Source organism: Bombus vosnesenskii, unplaced genomic scaffold (genome assembly GCF_011952255.1).
Source record: "Bombus vosnesenskii isolate JDL3184/JDL3185 unplaced genomic scaffold, Bvos_JDL3184-5_v1.1 scf7180000013395, whole genome shotgun sequence".
NCBI classification, from domain to species: Eukaryota; Metazoa; Arthropoda; class Insecta; order Hymenoptera; family Apidae; genus Bombus; species Bombus vosnesenskii.
In genome coordinates this window covers 573715-594696 of record NW_022883020.1, presented here as the reverse complement: position 1 = coordinate 594696, position 20982 = coordinate 573715, and the positions used below count along the sequence as shown (strand labels likewise).

The 20982-nt window shown below is 38.0% G+C and overlaps 1 protein-coding gene across 16 annotated transcripts in view; it reads right to left on the bottom strand.

The window, feature by feature from the left end:
- The window catches only part of LOC117237668 (polypyrimidine tract-binding protein 2), a 414765-nt gene that overhangs the window by 97568 nt on the left and 296215 nt on the right, over positions 1–20982 (bottom strand). The window lies entirely within an intron of this gene.

The following is a 20982-nucleotide window of genomic DNA, read 5'->3' as shown; positions in this document are numbered from 1 at the left end:
TTGCGCGCGCTGTCGGTATAGGAGTGGGGAAGACTGTCGCCCGCATGAAATATAAGTGCGCGAAAAATGAATATAAATACGCTGTTTGCGAGAAGTATTTGTATTTATGATTAATTAAGCATGTCGAAGTATATTAAATTTAGTATTATTTAATCCACTGAATATTTTGATATTTTGTATATTTTTGTATACTATGTGTACTTTTTGCATTTTTGCAGACTTAAAATTTCCTACAAGTGAATAAAATTCTGCAGTCCAGTTATTAGTATTCTACTATTTTCAGTTTAGTCAGATTTACACTTTATCCTGTCTGTATTTTAATTAAGAACCAATAATACGCCATAAATACAATCTAATTTTATAACAACAATATTCGATAAGATTAATGATTATCTTATTTGTTCGATATTTTCTATTTTATAAAAGTTTATTGCTTTGAACCATCACAATGCTTCCTTAATTAAAAAGGACAAAAATTATCTGTATCACCTTGTAAAAGTTATAGTATAAAAATATATCTGAAAAAGGAAGTAGAAGGGAAAACGCACGTGCCGGGACGCAACAGGCGACGCTACTCTTGCATCCCCATTAGAATTCCAAGTAGGTTTCCCTTTTTCTCTTTCCTCCCGTTTCGCTAGCCATAACTTCCGTCCTTCAGGCATGTTTCCACCCTCGACCACCGACAGGAAACCCAGATTCTTTTCTTCGAAGACGAACCAGAGTGCAGATAAGCCAGCGCCATGTCGCCCTTTCGCGACAAATGCATTTCAGCGACTCCTTAGAGTGCACTGAGGCAACCTCTGATTGTGAGAGTATTATTATGGAGAGATACGCTTTTATAAATCTTGCTTTATTAGAAAATGCTTTTTCTATCTTTTACCAAGATTATTGAAATTTTTCAGAATTATTACGAATCCTTAATTCATTACCATCTTATCGTGTATTTTTACTTCGTTGTGAATTTATCGTCAATTTTAGGATTTTTCTAATATATTGCGAATTTTTAAGTACTAAAAAATACGCCATTAATTATTAATTAACATGCAAAGTACTATAGCGTTAGTCATAATTTCTCACACATTTTAATTACTCCTCATTAATCTCTGCGTGAAAATAAATACTCGCGATCTCGAACCGGGACAATAAACTAGCATACATATCATCGTTTTTAAAAGCATCGACGCACGATAAATCAACTCCTTGTTCTAGTAGCGAGAAGGAAAAGCCCCGAGGAGCATCAATTATCCGGACAAGTCAGAAACATACTAGTCGAAGCGACGAACAGAAAAAGAGAAAAGAAAAAGGGAAAAACAGGAGAAAACGCTGTTCGAAAAGAATCGAATGCAAAAGAGCACTTTGGCGTTCAGCCATCGCTCTCGATCTTTCATCGAATCGAATTAATTGCGTCTGGAAGAGGGAGAAAGATGCAACGATCCGTGGCGAGAGGAAACTTGCGTGAAGCAGGCGAAGAAAAATCGAACGTGACTCGTCTTTCGTTTTTCAATTATACGTGGTAAAGGATATCGACGATTCTATAAATGAAGACCGAGCGTGGTGGAGACTGATGGATGAATACAGAGGCAGGAAAAAAGCAAAGGAGCCTGCTGTTCGTTTAATTGGTCGCCACCCCTTTCCAAGTGGAATCGCCCGAAGACGAATGAGAAACGCGAAAAAAGGCGAATCAGAGCAAACGGATGGAAACGACAAAAAATTATGTGAAAATTATGTGAAGACATTTCAATATTATTGTCGGTTGGCGTGTAAAAGTTTCGATAAAAAGGAAAATTACAAGATGAGATAATGCGAAAGTTTTTCTTGAAATGATTCCCTGAATGGGTTGTTTTGATGAAAAAAAACTTGGTGACATCTGATTAGATTTTTTAGACGTTTCGAGTAATATAAAAAATTGTGAGTCCCGTTTAATATCCTTCTGGTTCAAGAAAATTCAAGATCAAATCGAGAATTAGAGTGTTTCATCTAGAAAATTGTCGATATAAATAGCTCACATTTTTTGCGTTTATAAAATTAATTTTACGTCAGGTTTAGACTTAGTTTTAATATAGAATTAAGAATTAAGAATTGGAATTGTTCGCGATGCTTTTGATGTTTTAGACCTTTTAGACAGCCCTTTTCGATATATTGTAATTTGAAAAAAACTTTCAGCATATAGTATTTAATACCTCGCATATAGCAACCCTAGTACATTAAATAGTTACATGAACATAAAATAAAGCAAGGAAAAGAAAATATTCTGGTGTTACAAAAACACGGTCCCCGAGAGCTACTCGATCTCCATCCCTGGCGTTCATCCCCTGGAAAGACTCGCACCGGTATTATTACAAAGCGACGCATTAAACTACACGATATTTTACTTTTATCTCGATTTGCCCTAATAAAATAGCCAGCCTTCCCTTCGGTAGAACGTTGGTGTGCGTTCATGTAAAAGCCAGTTGCCACCATTTTTCATCCCTCCGACACGTCCCCTTTAGACTCATGCTCGCGTTTCGATCACGATGAATACACGCCACCCGATATCGATTTCGATAGGTCACTTGTCCTTTTTATACGTATACATTGCGAGTTTCTTTATGATTTCTCTGCACCCGGCTACATTTTCAATACCACCCCCTAGCAACGATTCATCATTCCATCGACGAATTTACACGATCGGTGGTGGTGTAATATGAAAAAAAGGAAAAGAGGAAACAGGTAGAACGAAGCGTGCTACCTGATTTTATTTATTTGGTTTTCGATTCGTTTGATAATTAGGTGTGTCAATTTTCTGTAATTCGTATAAAATAATAACTTTGACGACTATTTGTTCTAGTTCGATATCTCAGAACGAATATTTGTCAAGGTGTCGATTCGAACATTGAACTTTAAGGTCGGAGTAGGTGAACGAATATTAAACGAAAAAAAGAATAGTACAACTACCTGACTAGAACGAAATTCAGGCAATAGAAGCTCCGAAAAACAGCACGGTACTTAGATACAAAAAATTCAAGTGAAATTCAGCGAAACAATTGTCATTCGCTAGTACCAACAATCAGGAAAACGCTTCAAAGATGAAGAAAATATAAAACAAAAGAAAGTACATCCTTCGATAGCAGAGGTAGCTACGCAAATGACACTAAATTTGCTTGTATTCAACGAAACAAAGGCGCTAACAATTCTCTCTCTGCATCACGCAAGATAAAAGTTACGGAAAACTGAACGAACGAACCATCCTCTGTCTCCCAAATCTATCAGTATCGTATCGAAAAATAAAAAAATGAGTTGGGAAAAGATATCCTTTGGCAGGAGAGGACCAATTGCAACCAGTGTCACAGTGTAGTCAGTAGGTAAACAAGAATGAAATTCGATCTACGTAGAAACAAGGAAGCCTAACAATTTCTATTTTCGTTGGATCAACCCTTTGTCTTGCAATATTCAGATACAATCGAGTACGACGCTTCCTAACGCAATAAATCTGATATTAGATCATCCTGAAAATTTCCACACGAATATTTGGTTTATCGAACAATTTCTAAAGAATCGGTAAGTTTATAATTCACATTGTAGATCGTTTAATGTATCTAGATAAATATTATCGATTCCTTCTAAATCTTTCATAGTTAGAATTTTGGTCACTTATTTTAATTATAAAAGATTATAATCGATTACAGACGAGACAGAGCAATCCATCAAGCGCAAGAAACTCGAGCTACGTTCGTTGGAGATTGGCTTTCGTGAAACGTAGAGCTTCGGGGATAGTGCTTGCAAGCCGTGCAATCGAAAGGGGTTGCCTAAACGCTCGTATGGTCGACGAGGTAATACATATTGACGTTTCGCCAATAATTTCGCAACGTCCCGACGCTAGGCGTCGATGAGATTCCGAATGATGTACTACACCCCTCATAACGGCTGCAGAAATCGGAGACACGAAATTTTATCGAACGCGTGACTTTCAGAAAATGATTTCTCAAATTTTATCCGAGTCACGGTGTTTTAACAATTTTTCATAGCCGAATTTGGCGAACAGCGAGGCAAATCGCTTAGCTTGATCCGAATATCTTTCCGACTCGTTATAAAAATCGTTCTATCTCATCCTACCGACAAAGTTTCACTGTTCACTCCTGGGACACCCTGTATATGCGATAAATTCCGGACGAATAACAAGAATAAACGGATGCACGAAACGCACGGTTCCGTTCGACGTATATTTCTCGGTTTTAGCTTTCGCCCCATGCTTTTCGCAAAACAGAGGGAAAACGTCAAAATGCGAAAACAATTCGCCCGCTAATAGGAACAATTCCGAGCAATACAGGCGTCGTTAAACTTTATTTATCACGATGAACAGAGATAAAAGGCGGAATGGAAAACGCTTGACGATTTTTTTTTTCAGGCTAAAGGGCGAAAAAAAGAAACGGAAGGGATGAAAGTAGAGTTTTCACGATTCTATATATTCGTTCGTAGAAGACGAGGAGTCGTGATTAATGCACCGTAGAGGATGATAACGGCGACATCAAAGAACGTCGATGTTCCCACGTAAAAGGGGATCTTTCTGTGAAAAAATTTGGTCAGAGGAATTCGAGTATGATCGCTAATTAATTAGGAGTGTTAGTGGTGAGTCGAATAGAGCTTTGAAATTTTATATTTTCGTGCGAGTGGAATTTTGTACATTGGCTGCTGGGTATTCAGGCATATTTTCGAAAGTAGTAGAAATCGTAGAAATAATCGGTAGAAATGAAATATAGGAGAAGAATTATATAAAAGATTATAGAAAGAAATTATATCAAAGAAAGAGAAATTTACTATTGCAACAACCCAGAGATTCGACAGAGATCGAAGGCAGATCATTTCCCATCGGTCATAAACAGCGACAATAACTCGGGCGATATAATCGTCCCTAATTTTCTGTCACTATTTTCCCTTGGAACACGCATTGTCACGCTATCCCAATAAGCAGTAATTGAACGACGAAAGGCACATGGGAGAATTGCGAAACGACCCCGTTCCACTCGTCGCCATTTTGCTCGAGGAACCATGTCCGTCTGTTTACGAGACTCTGTCTGCTACATCAACGAGAGAACACTGCGATAATCGTAAAACCGTATCCAACGGGTAATCGCTAAATCGAAAGAACAGACAGCTGCGAGCTCTCGAATTTGACTGTCTTCGTCGAATTATAGAAGGTCGTATATTCACGATGACAAGACGAGTAGCTGTTTAATTGGGAAATAATAGCCATCAGATGTTTTATCCTCGAGTGGTCTGCTTGTAATTTAAGGATTTTGGATTTAAGGTTCAAAATGTTGAAAGGCTTTGTATTCGATGTCAACAAATCTTGACAAGTGAAAGAATTTTTTGAATTTGTGTTTCAACTGACATCGTTGATCTATATGTAGAATTATGAATTTCACTTGAGAACTTCATATACTCTCTCAATACATACTACTGAACTAAAAGCGAAGTAAGAAAAGTTATATTAAAATAAGTATAATTACATGTACAGAGATAGTGTATGCCGGTTTTAATCGTCGCTCGCACAACGCTACTATACCAATCGAAGAAAGGATAACAATACTCTTCTAGGGAGCACGTGCATACACATTTATATCGACGGATGTTACCACAAAAAGTTAACCTTCCTATGTAACTCCGGCTGAGGATTACATGAAACGGCAATAACAATCTGCCCCGATTTCATTTGCCTCTAGACCTTGCGAACCAAAACAATCGTTAGCATTCAGAGGCGCAATAATATGAAACTCTGCCAGATTCGAATTTTCCGTTGACATTTTCTACGCTCATGTGCCGCCGCTACATTAGATAATAGCGAAAGGCTGGCAAAGAAATTTCTGTTTCACCCCTCAGGAATCCTACGTTTCCGTGCGGCTGTCGTACCGTAGAAGATAACACGGGACGCTATTAATCATGTCAGGTGATGCACCGCGTCGAAACGCGTTATAAACGCGGCGTACGCCATTGTATCGCGGCGTGCAGACGCCACTGGACATAGGAAGGGGTGTCGCACGGGTGGTAACGGTTCATCAATAACCGGCATTTCCAAGCTGACTGTCCGTTCTACGGTTCTACATCCTTTCCATAAAACTGGCAAGACCGTCTATCGGGCCATCGGCCAATTTATTAACCCCTCGCCGTGTCACCCTTCGCCTATTGGCACCCTTTCGTCGTCAGAGAAATTTATCGCAGGCGCAGTCTACGATCGCACACATCCTCGTTCTACATAGATTATGTTATAGATTATGTCTTTTCTAGATAAAATTCCGTAGCTCGGCTGCAAAAGGTACTTGTGTCATATTTTTGCAAAAACGAATTGAAACCGTTATTGAATTTTTAAAGAAAAGTATATTCTATGTGAAAAAAGAAAACGACAATTTCAGATTCTACCTTAGAAATAAACTTGATGAAATAAATTTTCTAGAAAAAATAGCAAAGTCAAAATAAAAAGATACGAATAGCATAAGCTTCAATTTTCTCTTCTGGTGTCAAACAATAAATTAGAAAAGGAACAGTAGAATGTTCTGTGTCAGAAATTATTTGGACATGAACTTTTTAACGTATCTTCGAGCGCTAGTATCTCAAATTTATAGATATCGACGTTGGAATTTTTTGCGCCAGGTGGCAGAATTATTTCGAGAGAAATCGTTTAGTTGAAATTTTGGTAATTATTTAGAAAAAGGGACAAGGTAATACCATTATTCCTGACGTAGGGCGATCATGGTTCAAAACATAATTAATGGTTGAAAAGTTATAACCGAAAGAAAATGCTACTTGTTGCATTACTTCTTATTAGGATTGTGATACTAATGGTGATAAAGTATGGCAGATTAGATTACGTTAGATCGCGTGGGTGGTCCAAAATCCAATTTTTTACATACTATCACTGACATTTTAATTTAATTTTTAATTATCTTCTTTAATTAAGATATCTTGTTAGGTATGCACATTGTATTAATTATAGGTTAATTGAAACGGCTATTAAGAAGGCTGAATGGCGATTGTTGTTGAATAGATAATGTGGTCAAGGTTGCGTCGTAGTAATGGAATTCGTAGGCGGGTGAATTGAGTTTCTGGAACTGGGGTGGTTAATGGGAATATATAGTGGATACAAAGGCTAATTCTGTGCTTCTGTTTGGCTTGTGTTCTTGCTTGTTAATACTGCAAGTAGGAGGGCATTTGACGAATGCATTCCTGATTAAGTGGCAAAGAAGGGGTTGAGAATTAAGAATCGAAATATTATTCAATAAACTACAATCGATATGTTCAAACGATACATTTTAACAATTCCTCGCTGTATTAAAGAGATATTCCTATGCCGACAAATAAATGAACAGAGCAGGAGACAAAATAAAATTCGAGCGAAAGCTTCCACTTTAAAATACATTCGCAGTGTGAAAATCATTTATCAAAATATAAAGCTCCTCGCAGTAAAAGATCGCGATCTCAAGAATTCCCGTGGCACTTCTCTTCTAATGGCAACAAAGAGGGACAGAATCTCGATAACGCCACGATCGAGCAGTGCATTCGAGCTTTTCAAAGCTGTTAACGAACGAAAACGCGAATAATCGAGTCGATGACGCCGGCAATGCCTCGAAGTAACGTCCATAAATCACTGATGGCGTTTTCCGCTGGATAAAAAAAAAAAAAAATGTAGCCCGGAAACGAGACGAAACGAATTGAAAACCAGCCCCGATAGTGATCAATCAAATTGATATTTATTCTGGCTGTTTAATACGTTTAATATGACTTCCATCGACCGCGGCAAATGCACGGATGGTCGCAATGATTTCCAACCCCTCTGACGGTGCGTGCGGACTGAAATATGAACGTTGTGTTTCGCTCGATCGCTTCGAGATTTGTTTTCCAGCGAGAATGCCCCGAATCGATTGATTTTTTTTCACAGACTCGAGAGAAGCTTTACTGTTGGGGTTAATTTTGAAAATTATTTCTCTTTTCGTTTTATTATCTTTAATAAGGAAATTTCGAAACAGTTTTGAACTCTTCCTTGAAGAATTTCTTCTTTTATCAACTTCTCGATATGCCTGTTTTTCAAAGTAATGTCATTTTCTTTTTCTATATCGATCACTTAAATTAAATTTGCAACGCTGATATTAGGCAATTTCTTAAGAACCTTCAAAAGTTATTGGATAGTTTAAAGACTGTTTTCAAGAATTGCAAAATATGATAAGACGACAGCCACATGTACAATGAGAAAGAAGTTGATAACAAGAAAGAAACAGGTCTTCGTATCTTCGAAAATCATTCTCTGATTCTTCGCATGGAACATCATTTAATCTTCGTTTCCACCCATTTCTTAACGTCGATCGGTTCTCGAGAGAGCTTAAATGTTTGCGCGAGCCAGGAGGTTGCGTTTGCTCGAATTTCACATCGAATTTCTCGTCGCTCTCGAAACGGTGGGTCGGGATATTTCGAATCGACCGAAAGTTTCTCTTACGTATGTTTGGATTCGCCGGCAAATATAACCCTATATTAACCGTGCGATCGGAGAGTGCACGGTGCCCCGGGGGTGCTTTTGACGCTTTCGAGCTTCTCTGTCTCCCTGCCTGTCGCACGCGTTCGGCTCACGCTTTCTAATTTGCTCCACCACCTTCTCCGACTGATGAATATCGGCCTGAATTGTCGCCAACTGGACCGACGATCGATTCGTAGAATCGTGGATGGAGAAACGCTTTTTCAGAAAATTATGTCGGGAAGATCGAGAATCTGAGAAGCGTAGCGAACGCCTCTCATTTGTTCGGCGAAGTTTAGCAAAGTTTGGTAATGTTTGATAAAGTACGAATATCGATTATCGGAGTTCTTGGCGCAGGGTTACTTTCGTGAATTATTTTAAGAAGAGTGGAAATTCAGGTAATGTGTATGTACGTGTACAGCGAGTGTTCGGTGAAGTTTAGTTTCGTTTGAATAGTCGTCAATGTGACAAATAATTGGTTAGTAAAATGATAGATGAAGAATTGCTTCTTCCATCATATACAATAAAATGAAGCGCAGCGATTATGCGAATACTTGGATCATAATTTGAATATTAAATGACTAGTTATGCACTCACTATTTATAAAAAGTACTTAAATCGCTCAATTATATTTCGCTCGCTAGAAAACGTTAAATATTTCAACAGGATTTCGTAGCACCCTAAAAGCGTTCGAAACGACGCAACATCTGACGCTGGAGGCGAATCTACCTGCAGCCATCGTTGTAGAAGGTTGGTTATCTTAATCCCCAACATTATCACCAACGAAATATTTCAGAAGAAAACGCTTACCATAAACTTACAGTCAACGTGTTAAATTCGAGTGAAAGACCAAATATTAATCACGTGTTTCGGTATTAAAACGAAACAATTTTTTAAAAACGATTCAATTATCGATTAGAACCTCTAACATATTTAACATCATCGAGAATAACAAGAGTAACAAAATGTGAATATTTGGTGCAAAAATTGTCTGAAATTCGACTAAATACTGAACTTGTTGTCTCGTCACTGCTACACACCCTCCTTGAACCTTCGCATTTATTTTAGCCTCGATGAACCCGCACTTTTTCAACATTGTTACGTCCAGCGACGCTCTACCTAGACCAGACCACACAACCAGGCTTACTGCGTACCCTCAATAGTCTTAAGAATCTACCATAAATCTCAGGAATTTTCTAGCTAAACTCCTTCAGACCCAACAAACATCTCTTTACTAAATCGTTTTCTAAAGGTTTATTGTTTACTACGGGAAAGTTAGTTATCTCACGCATGATGCTTCCCACTAGCAACTGTCTCTCTCGGGGGCGGATAGCACCCTTCCTCGCCCACCGACCTAGAAAACAAGTCAATTGACAGCGAAGTCTTTCCCTCACTCGGCCAACGAAAACTTGTCCTTAACAAATCGGCTCTTTTCGTGTCGTTAGACCCACCCACAGCAAGCATCCTCCGCAGCATCATCTTCACAGAAAGTCAGTGATCGTCTAAGCGTGCTACACATCTCTCTAGTGAAGAAGTTGTTTGAATAAACATTGATTTATATCTGTTAAATCAGTGTAAACTCATTTGAACCATCCCTATTATCGTAACAAAAATAAGGGGATCGATCAGTTCGTGGCGTCGATTATTTAATCGTAACGGGAATTTACGACTCTGGTTGACGTGCTATCTCGCGACCGCGTCTCTCCGCGAACGGTCGAAACAAACATCAAACTCCGACGAAGGCTTTCAACAAACTGTCTCCAAAATCTAACCTAACAAACGTCAACGATCCCATAGGAACGAAAGAAAAACAACAGAAAAAATAAACAAAATAATGAAACTAGATCGATGATTCTTCGAGGTCGAAGAGGAGACGACTTTTTATCTACAACGCGAGAACAAATTGTCGTCGAAAACGGAATATTAAAAGCGTAAAGAGGTAGCGAACTTTCGACCGTTGCTAGGCTTATTTATACTGGACGAGGCTGTTTAACGCGGAACCGTTTTCCTTATTTTTACGCCCGGCCCCATTAAGAACTTCCACGCTTTTATACCGTGACGTCCAATTTTTTTACGACCACGCTTTCGCGTCTTTACGACCGCCAATATCTTTTTATCGTCGTGGTTCACGGTAGCGCCCTCCACGTTTCGGTTTCGAAGCACCGACCGTTTAAATCTTAATCACTGGCTTCAATTCCACAGCGGTTTGCCCCATTCACCGGTTTCTTGTTAGACGCCACCCTAAGATACTTCCGATGCACGTGGCTTGCTGATTTTGGCGAAATTTAATTTTTTTTTCTTTTATGTTATTTTGTGAAATATGCTGCAATTGTAAAATATTTATCTCGGAGACTTTGCCATTCTCTTCCATAATCTTGTTCCGATTATTTATATGTATATCGTTTTATAAAACGTCAAACATTTTTATCGGGTTGCAAACATTTTTACAATAAAAATTCTCATTTCTGTTATAAAAGTACGTTTCGATTCGATTAGTACAGGATTTTAATAAAAATAAAGGCAAAACAGAAACATTCTCTTACTACTGCATCGTATTATAAGTAAAGAAAGATTTACAATTATCTGTGGGAAAGTGAATAGCAGTGTAGCTTGAGAATCTTAGTTAAGTTTTACATGGAACAACTTTCAGAATAATGCGCGTATCAAAAGTCACTGCAAACTATGATTGATCTGTACTACCAGCCGCTGGGATGGACTGCAAGTGAAAACAGATCGTGCACTGTCAGACACGTTTCGCAATTGATATCACGTAGGAATTACGTCTCTAATTTTTCACATTGATCCAATTCTCTTGCACAATTGAACTAACATTATCAGTGAATTTTTAAACCAATGATCAGACTAAATTTAAGCGTGAGTTTTGTTTTAGATACGTAGTATTAATAAAATTTGAAGGAAAAGAATTTTCTCTTGGGAAATATAAAGAATCAAAAACTTAGAAAATATCGACAATGTAAAGAGCGCAGAATTGTATGAAACTAGAAATTAAAAAAATCGAAAATTTCATACTTGAGAAATTCAGTCGATGATTTAGTAGATTCGGCAAATTTGTAATTTCTAAATTATAGTCGAATATATTTATAAAGACGGAAAAGCGAAGCAAGGGAGGGTGAGTTACGGTAAGATTACAAGGAGAAACGGGCGAAAATAGCAAGAGCAGAGAAAGTAACGGGGTGGAAAGGGAAGTCTGGCACGCAGCCAGACCCGGATCTCAATGGGAATCGTGTTACCTGTCTCATGCTACTTTGTAGCGCTACCCTAATCTCGCATCCGGTGTGATTTATCGGGCTGTGGCCTTACGGCGCGTGCCTTACGATCCCGCTGGATTTGTTCCTGCGGGTAATCGAGAATCGACCTAGAAGAACGTTCTAGGAATTGACGTTTCCAGGAGAACGATGTGTCAGAGCACAAAAATATTCGCAAATGCTGAATCGAGTGAGACAGGGTTGTTCGAAATGAACGAATTTCTCCACTTCGAGATTCGAATCTTTGTCTCGTTACTTTCTTCGTTTGAACAAAAGGTTTATCTGATCCAAGTGTCTATGATAATCGATTCTCATGGTGGCAAAATATTCGTAAACGAATCGAAGTGAACTGAACGAATTCGTGGTAAGTAGACGCAGAATTTGAGAGAATAACCTTCAACGTATCTTGCACTACTCAGCCAAAGCTTTTAATTATCAAAAAGTTGCTCTCAATTCACTTAACTTCCATCCAGTTCGCGAAAACACTTCCCAAACCAGCCATCAGAATCGGATCAAATGAAGTTCGATGAAAGAAAACAGCAAAAACAGCGAAGGAATAAGGAAGAAAGGCTTAAGAACGCGTTTAAAATTCAAAAGCGAATCGTTTCTACTTTCTAGGCGTTTTCGTCGATTAGCAAGCGAAATTAACAGAATACTACAAGATACTTGGCTGTACGGTACCGTATGCTGGTAACGAAGCAAAATTAGCAAGGAAAGAAATATTTCAGCCACGCGAAAGAACCAAAATTAGATAAATGCGAGGACGGTTTTTCTTATGGAGAGCAGAATGGACATGCAGGTAAATCCCCTGGAATATTAATGAACGAATGCGTCCTTTTACTGCATGTAATTTTTGTCATTTTTAACGTTTCGCGAGCTTCGCGTTTCTTATGATACAGAATATGTGTTTGAATATTTTATAAAGGAAAGCAGAGAAAGGCGAAGCATTCGAGTCGATTCGACAGCGTGAAATAAAATTTTTAAGAGATTTCGATCTTTTAAATATTCCGCTAATGAAAATTTGTAAAAATAAACATATAAATCACAAAGAGTCGAGAACATTGCCAACGAAAAGAATTCTTTTAATCAGACTCGACGGGAATTCGAAATTTCGTAGTCAAACTGAAAAAATATCTGCAGTACGTCGGTCGAAAATTCCACGTTAAAATGCAGAATAAAAAATAGAAGGGAAAAAGATGTAATATGGAATCTTTTTGCAGGCTTTTACAGCGGACGGGAATAATTATTCCCCCCGTAGGCGAAACGGTCGTATCGAAGCTTATTAACGACCGTTTAATTACCGGCTGCGATAATTATATCTGGCCGCGTCGATTAAATTCGCTTAAGGGTACCTACATGGCCTGGGAATATCGCAAGGGTCCGATTGAAATTTCGCGAAAATGTTTACGCGAACGTAAAAAAGAGCCAGCCGAGTAATTACGTTTGTTATCAGTTTACAGGGTGAAAGTGCAGTATTGTTTGGTAAATTACATGTAGCTACTAATGAACGTACTGTTTCTCCGCTCTGGATATTTCCAAGGTTTGCTTCCTGCTTTATCCACGTTGATTTCATTCGATACAATCGATTGGTCGTGATTTGTCTATACAAACTATTCATGTCTGACGATAAGATTCTTTCATCAAATCGGTTGAGATATCGTGCAGAAATTGTCTACGGGTTTTTGGACTTTTAAATTTAGAATCCTGACAAGTGCGTAAATGGCTAATTTTAAATTTGGAAAAAAGCAGCGTAAAGGTTGCCGAAAATAAATTTAGCATCCAGAGAACGTTGAAAGCATTCGACATTTCCACACGGAAAGAATTTTATTTTTGAAAGAAGATATTGCGAAAGCTCGGCTGTGAGAATTTTTCAATTGCGGCGCTAATAATTCTCATAGACCTAAAATAATAGAGGAAAGTACGTTGAAATGTACATTTCAGCAATCTCGGTGCAGTTTTATTTGAATAAACGACATTCCATATGCATAAACTTAATAAGTATTTCACGGGTAAACAGCGAACGAAGATAAAGGAAGGGGAAAGATTGGAAATTTGAACAAAAGAGACTTTTAGTGGGATAGCGAAGTTTTGAAATGAGATTTTTTAAATATTTTTTTAACTAAAACGAGCAAACGAAATTATGACAAAAAATTGCAAATTTCTGCTGGATGAGCTTTTAGTAGAATATTGTATATTTTTAGAACGGTTGGAAATTATTTTCGACGTAAAATGAGAATTTTTAATATCCTTTGCGATAAAGTGGCAAACGAGATGAAAATCGAAAATTTTTAGTAAAAGAAAATTCGTAATGGAATATTATGTTACGTTTCACGTTCTGTACGTATAAGGCAAATGAAAATCGAAGAAGATGAAAATACGATATTTCTAATAAAAGAATTTTCGCGAAAATATTTCGTAGCTGTGGAAAATTGAAAATTTAAAAATACGAAAGATTAATAATCTTTGCCTCCAGGGAAATGAAACGTTATTTCTCAAAATTTCCAATTCCAAACATTACCATATACATATGTACATTTTCCACATAAATTACAAATATCACACTTTTCTGTAATAAAATAATACAAACTAATATAGAATAAGAAACGAGTGTATGCTTCCTCGTTGGTTTATCGTCCCTAGTTATTTCACCTATGGATATTATCCGATCGTTACATCGATATTACATCGTCTATTTTATGCTATAAAAAGAAAAAGAAGGAAAAAAGAAAAAATAAAGAGACGAACAGCATAATAAGCCTCAAAAAGAGAAAAGTAGAAGGAGAAAAATATGCTACAGGCTGATAATAAAAGGAACAAGGACTAACGAAAGGCACCGCCTGATGCTGGAAGCAATTTATCTAAACGGTCGCGAGGTCATTCGAAACGAAAGGCAAAGAGTCCATCCGGAATATTACTGGGCATTGGGCGCCATTGCGCTTTGATTCTTTTGTGCGTGGCTCGTGGGACCTCCGTCTTGAGTTATCGAGGCCACTGAGGGCAAAACGAAGCGAAGAAAAAAGAAGAACGCCCGAAGAATGGACGTACTTGGCGATCTACGGAATACGCAGGGGCCAAGAGGAAAAGGAGGATGAGTACCAGCTTTTTTTTCTTTTCGAGAGTCGCCATTTTCTGCACGGGAAATTTTCAATCGATGAGAACGGAGTCCGTACGACGCGAAAAATGTTAATGAATATAAGCTTGCTCGAGATTCTTAAATTCGGTCTGCTGGATTCGATCGTTTGAATTACACTTGGAGCGTAAGGAATATTCGTACGGCAATCAATTTCGACGAAAACTTTGTGAAATTTTGTAAAGTATGTATCTTTGATAATCTTAATGACAATCAATCCTGACGCGGATATATTGAAATTAATAAGTATCGTTTATTTGTCAACGCGTCAATTATTATAATAAGCAATTAGAAAATATAAATAGGTAATTATGGATTGTATCGATAATCGAATTAACATAAGTATCGATAATTATCAATTTTGAAAGGTAAAATGTGCATAATATAGGAAAATAGACTCCAAATTGTAGTTTTATCAGTAACGACGATAATAAATAATTTCGGACGCAAAAATACAGAACGTCATTGATTTCGATAGTAATTAACCTGAATGGCAAATTATACGAGATAATATATTAGAAGAACGCAGAAAATAATTAAACGTAAAGCGTATTTTAAGCGTATCTTCGAAGAAATAATTGGAATGATAAAGCGTAGAATCTAGAATAAACAAGTTTATTATCAACAAAAATAACAATCGCAGATAATAAATTTATTGAAATAAAATTCCATATCCGAATCTGTATCCAGAATTCATAACTATCTTTTTATCTTCGCTAAATCTCTTACTAAAAGGTAAAGTTCTCCCTACGTTCGAATTTTCTTCATTTTCTATGTCTTCCCGATCCTTCGAAATTATTTATTACGACATCTATTCCGGCATCGAAAAGAGACTTCTATTTTTAAGAATATTTTAACAAATTACAGAAAGACTTAAATTAATATTTGACAACCGAAAAGAAATATAATACTCTGCATTTATCTTTCTCGAAAATGTTGATAACCTGACATTCTGATCCGATTGCGGTGGCCACTGGTGAAAATACCAGGTGTCACGAGATTATTGGTGAACGAAGAAAGAAAAGCAGGTCGAAATAGAAGCGGCGGAAAGGCCAGTGAAATCAGGTTGCCACCGAATTAAGCGACGTCCCGGGGTTCGGAAAATAGACGACCCGATACGTGTTCCTTTAATAAAACTTATCAGAGATCGATTTATCATCGTTCGAAAGCACCGGTTAGATACGTTTGCGGCTTTAACTAGCACTTTCCTTGGTTTTTTCATGGGTTTCGCTTCTCCACTCTTCTCCTTCCATATCTTTTTCAACTAACATTAATCAGTAACTTGTAATTATTTCTACACTAATTTACGCTATATACGCGATGTATTATTTCATCAATACATAATTACATCAGAAACTAAGCAACCTTCCTGTATTCTTTACATTTATACTTATATCCATCGAGCTTATATCTATCTATATTTACCTGTATCTTTACATTAAGTTCATATTTATTAATTCTCAAATATCTGCTTGCACGAACGACCATGAACTTTTGATCACACAATTAAAAAATTCAGTGTGTCGTCAAACTTCAGAATATACCGAAAACCAGAATAGTAAAAGCCAGATTTCATGGATCAATCGTTGGCCGCGATTCGCAATCTCCTCTCTCCGACGGTACAATTGTTTTCGGATTTTCGCCATCCAACAGCGGAATGTCATATCAGAAAATCCGGAATGAAAATGGGAAAGGGACGGACCAATCGACCATGGGGACTTCTGAAACCTGGCCGAAACTTCTGCTTGGCATGTCTGACATATTTCATGCTGGAATGTTTCTCTGCGAATGCACCGGAACGCACACCGCGATTTCCGGGATGCCATCATCAACCCCCGACCGCTATTCTCGTGCGAATAATCACCATCTCTCGATTTTACGGTTCGAACCACTTTTCCATTCGCTTTACCCTCGTCGTGCATGGAAAACACTGTTAATTAACTATCGAGGTTGGTCGGAACGATAGATTTTTCAATAGCACTAGATCGTGGATGAAACGTGAAAAGCGAATGCTTCTGTAGAATCGTGGAGATGTTGGCTTATCGGTGTAAGCAGATTGTATTGAATTCTCTTGAATTATTGCGGTAGGAACGAATAAAAAATTGCAAGAGTTTTGAAGAAAATATGATATCAGAAGACAATAGCGAAATAGGATATTTTATATACAAAATAGATATTTTTAGCAGATATAACCTAATATTCGTATAAAATATTGTTTTTAGTATAAACTAACGTCAATATTCAAGTACCGATCAGCTTTCTATGTACAAAATCTGTTTCGGTATAACGCAGGCACCGATCTTCGAGTACCAACTTTTTTTAATTAAAAAATCCTCTTCGGTATAAGCAAAGTCAATTTTCGAATACCAACCGACATTTCACTGGAAAAATCCACTGAAATGAAAAGAATGAGAAAAGAATGGACGCCAACCAATTTTGCACGAACTCGCGCCAGAAGCCTCGTCCGCGAGAATATCTACGAACATGCCTCGATTCATCAAGTAAATAAGAAACTGGCGAGACTCCTCGAGAGCGAAGAACGAGGAAACTTCTCTTTCGAAAGGTTTGCGTCATCTTTCCGAGATTCGATCGAGAAGAAAAGCTACGAACAATCGACTGTCGACGAGGCAAAGGTGATCGAAGCACGGGGATAACAACGCGGCGGAAGATAAGGTTGCACTTTTGAAATTAGCTCGCCAGGCCGGAAACGACTTTTCTTCGACGAGGCAAGAAAGAAACAGGGTCTCTGGCCGTCGTTGCCGGGGCTTCCGTCGAGCTTAATCGAGAAAATGGCTGAACCGTGGCGCAGTGAAAAGAGGGATAGGCGCGTGATCTCGCGAGATCGGAAGCCATTTATGGTCCCTGATCGACTTAGAATCGTCGACTGCGTGTAATCTGCTTAGACGATGCTATTCTCCGACGTAATTACCGATAGATCGCCTTCTTCATCCCTTACCCGTTGAGGAAATTGCGATTTTCACGGAGCTCCTTCATTGTACATATTCCAAGATCATTTTTAGCTCTTAACGGTCCACCAACTCGCTCATTCTCCAACAAATTACACCTTTCTAATATTAAAATTCCCTTTACTCGCCAAAACGAGGAAAAAGCGTGTACGTTTAAATACGACAGAACAGAAATCTAAATAAAACTCGCCAAATATCCCCAATCATCGATACTTAATCCGAAACCGTATCACAAAGGAAGCCAATTTCACAGTCATTCGCCTGTTAACAACCTTCACGCCCTTAGACTAACGAAACATCAAAAACTTGGAGAAAAAAAACTTCAACGCCCTCGAGCGACCACCACCGTCTCAGGGGTCGTCAGCCGAGTTTTTCATCAAAGGAAGAAAGGCCATGACAAAAGAGAGAAGAAAATGACGAAGGTGGAGAAGGAGAAGAAGAAGCAAGCCTGAGGGAGTACTAGAAAAAAAATAATGTACGGTAATTGACTCCGGTCTAACACCTTTAACGAGACTTACGCGTGAACCCTTTCATTCGATGGGGTGAAATCCACGCGAATGAGTGACGCAGCATCGTGACCATTTGTGGATAATGGGACGGAACGAGGCGGAAAATGGCACATCAAAAAGAAACTGGGACAAAGGAGACCAGCCGGTTGTCCACCTAATAAAGCAAAGTGGCTAACGATACCCAAGATGTTAGGGCTGATTTTCATCAGGTGTCCCTTCAGACGCCATTTATCTTTTATTATATTTTGCGAAGAAGCTGCTTTTTCACGATTCTGCTATTTTTAGCTAAATTAATCCTTTCACCGAAGATTTCAGACTTTTGCAGACTAACGTTCATATTCAGCAAATAACACACAGTAACAGTCTGGCAAGTATATCGTAGAGTGATACGACATCGGTGTTTGGCATCGATAGTGGCACGAATCTAAAAAGTTTCTGCTTTTATCGAATGGAACATTATCGCGCTATTCTTATTACGCAAAACAGTATATTTGTAATTCGATCGGTTTCGCGTTGCAAAATTATTATTTATACCGCTATCAACCTGGTCTTAGTTTTACGACACTGAATTCGGTTGTATCGTGACGCTACAAGTGAAAGGTTCTACCGCTGTCGCGAATATCGGCGTATCTTTCGTTAAATCAACGTTACAATGTCGTTGAAACGATTCGCGAAGATGTCTTTGTAAATTTTAAAAACTCTCTCGCGTAAAATTTACATATTTTTGGATGAAACGAATCCTTAGATAAAGATGAAAGGTTAGATAGAAAAAGAATTTAGTCCAACTACGTGCCACGTAGGAAAGAAGTTCGTATACAGTTGACATGTATCTGGATGATTTTCGCGAGAACGATGACGAAGCGGATCGTTAACTGCAAAGGAGAGACAGACGAGAACAACGGGGGATTCGGTGACAAAGCCGGCCGCGTTCTTCGCTTTTACTTTGAAAACATACACGTTCTACTTTCCGACGCTCTATACGTTCGCCGCCGTTTCATAGCATCGCCGAAAAAGAGCGCGAAATTGTTAGCGGCCCACGAATATTCACAAAATTGCCAACGACAGCTAAATAATTAGTACTTTAATTAACACTTTTAGGTCTTCTGGCGAAGCTGCTATCCTAATCAAATATTCTTCCTATGTATAAAATGCCGTTAAATCGTAATTTTCGCAATTGGCCGTGTACAAATTGAGATTATCGTAAAACATGTGATACAAATTAATCCCACAGTCTCTAAAAATTTCTAGAAGATAAGACGGTCAATTTTTACAAAATTTCTACATTCTACGTACTATTATTATAAAAAGATTTATAATAAATTAATTTATTCTTGGGAAATCGTAGAAAGAAACTTGGATTTCTAACATTATTATAAGCAATAGGTATAAAATGCACGTCGACTAACCGCAACCAAGTAAAATATTGCGAATTGTCGTAACACCTAATTGTCGTCATACCTAGGGAAGGCCTTGTGCAATCCATTTCAACTTAACGTAGCAAATATCAGTAACAAAAGACAAGAATCGAAATCTTTGAACCATCCCGTGGCTGACAAACTCTTGCCCCTTTTTTCCCTCCACTTTTTCCAGTCATGCAGCCGAATGATTAACGAGGGTTGCAAGTTTTGATGCACCCGGTGCACGTGCATCATCCACAGAGCTTACGAGCGGCTCACACAGCTGCCTCTATTCGCCTAAACTTCCGACATTTTTTCGCTCCTCTCACGTCACGCCTGACTGACAATAATAAATATTTCCCTCTGCCACCCTTTACCCTCGTCGACATCGCCAAGTTTTCCTTTTTTCACTCTCGGTCACCAGGGAAAACGTATTTTTTTTTCAACAAGGTTGATACGAACGATACACTAAATCGGACAAAACGGCGATTTTTTACAGGGATTTTACGATATTTAACCGCATCGTGATACGAAGAACATCTATTTTTATTAAATTTACACAGTTTGTTTAAGAAATTGTATGGTTTGATAAAAAAAAAAAAAACTGTGTTTTCCTTCGACTCGTTGCCATTTCTACGATCGTTCAAATTTTTGCAAAATCCTATGCTATACTTTACCTCGTAGATTTCAGTTTATGAACCGAAAAGAATTTTCTACTTTAAACTTTTCAATTTTCGCAGGGAGATGTGTTCTACCAGAAGAAACATAATATCGACATTTTGGAATATTTGGAAACTGAACCAATACTAAATCGAAAAAATCTGGACATTTTGTCTTATAATCGTTTACGAAAGAAATTCTCAAACTACATACACCTATTTTCAGGATCTGAAAATCGTTTTATCGTAACCTTCGATGCATCATGTCATCTTTACACACAACATTTTATTCTTCTATTAACGGAACAGTTTATTATTTCATCATCGTCACATTTCCAATTTTATTTTACTTTTCCTTAACTTCGTCAAAGATGGCCGCATAATTAATGTTGCTTTGCGACCAACAGGTGTGTCCGATTAATTTCCCTCGACCCGAGGCACAATTTATTATCACCTTTTTGCGGTTAACGTGACATAGGATGAATATTTCACCGTGCATTCCCATACCCCGTTAAGTATTTCATTTCAATTTCTGATCATTTTTTCCAACTACGATTCTGAAAGTGTAAAAGTGGAAAT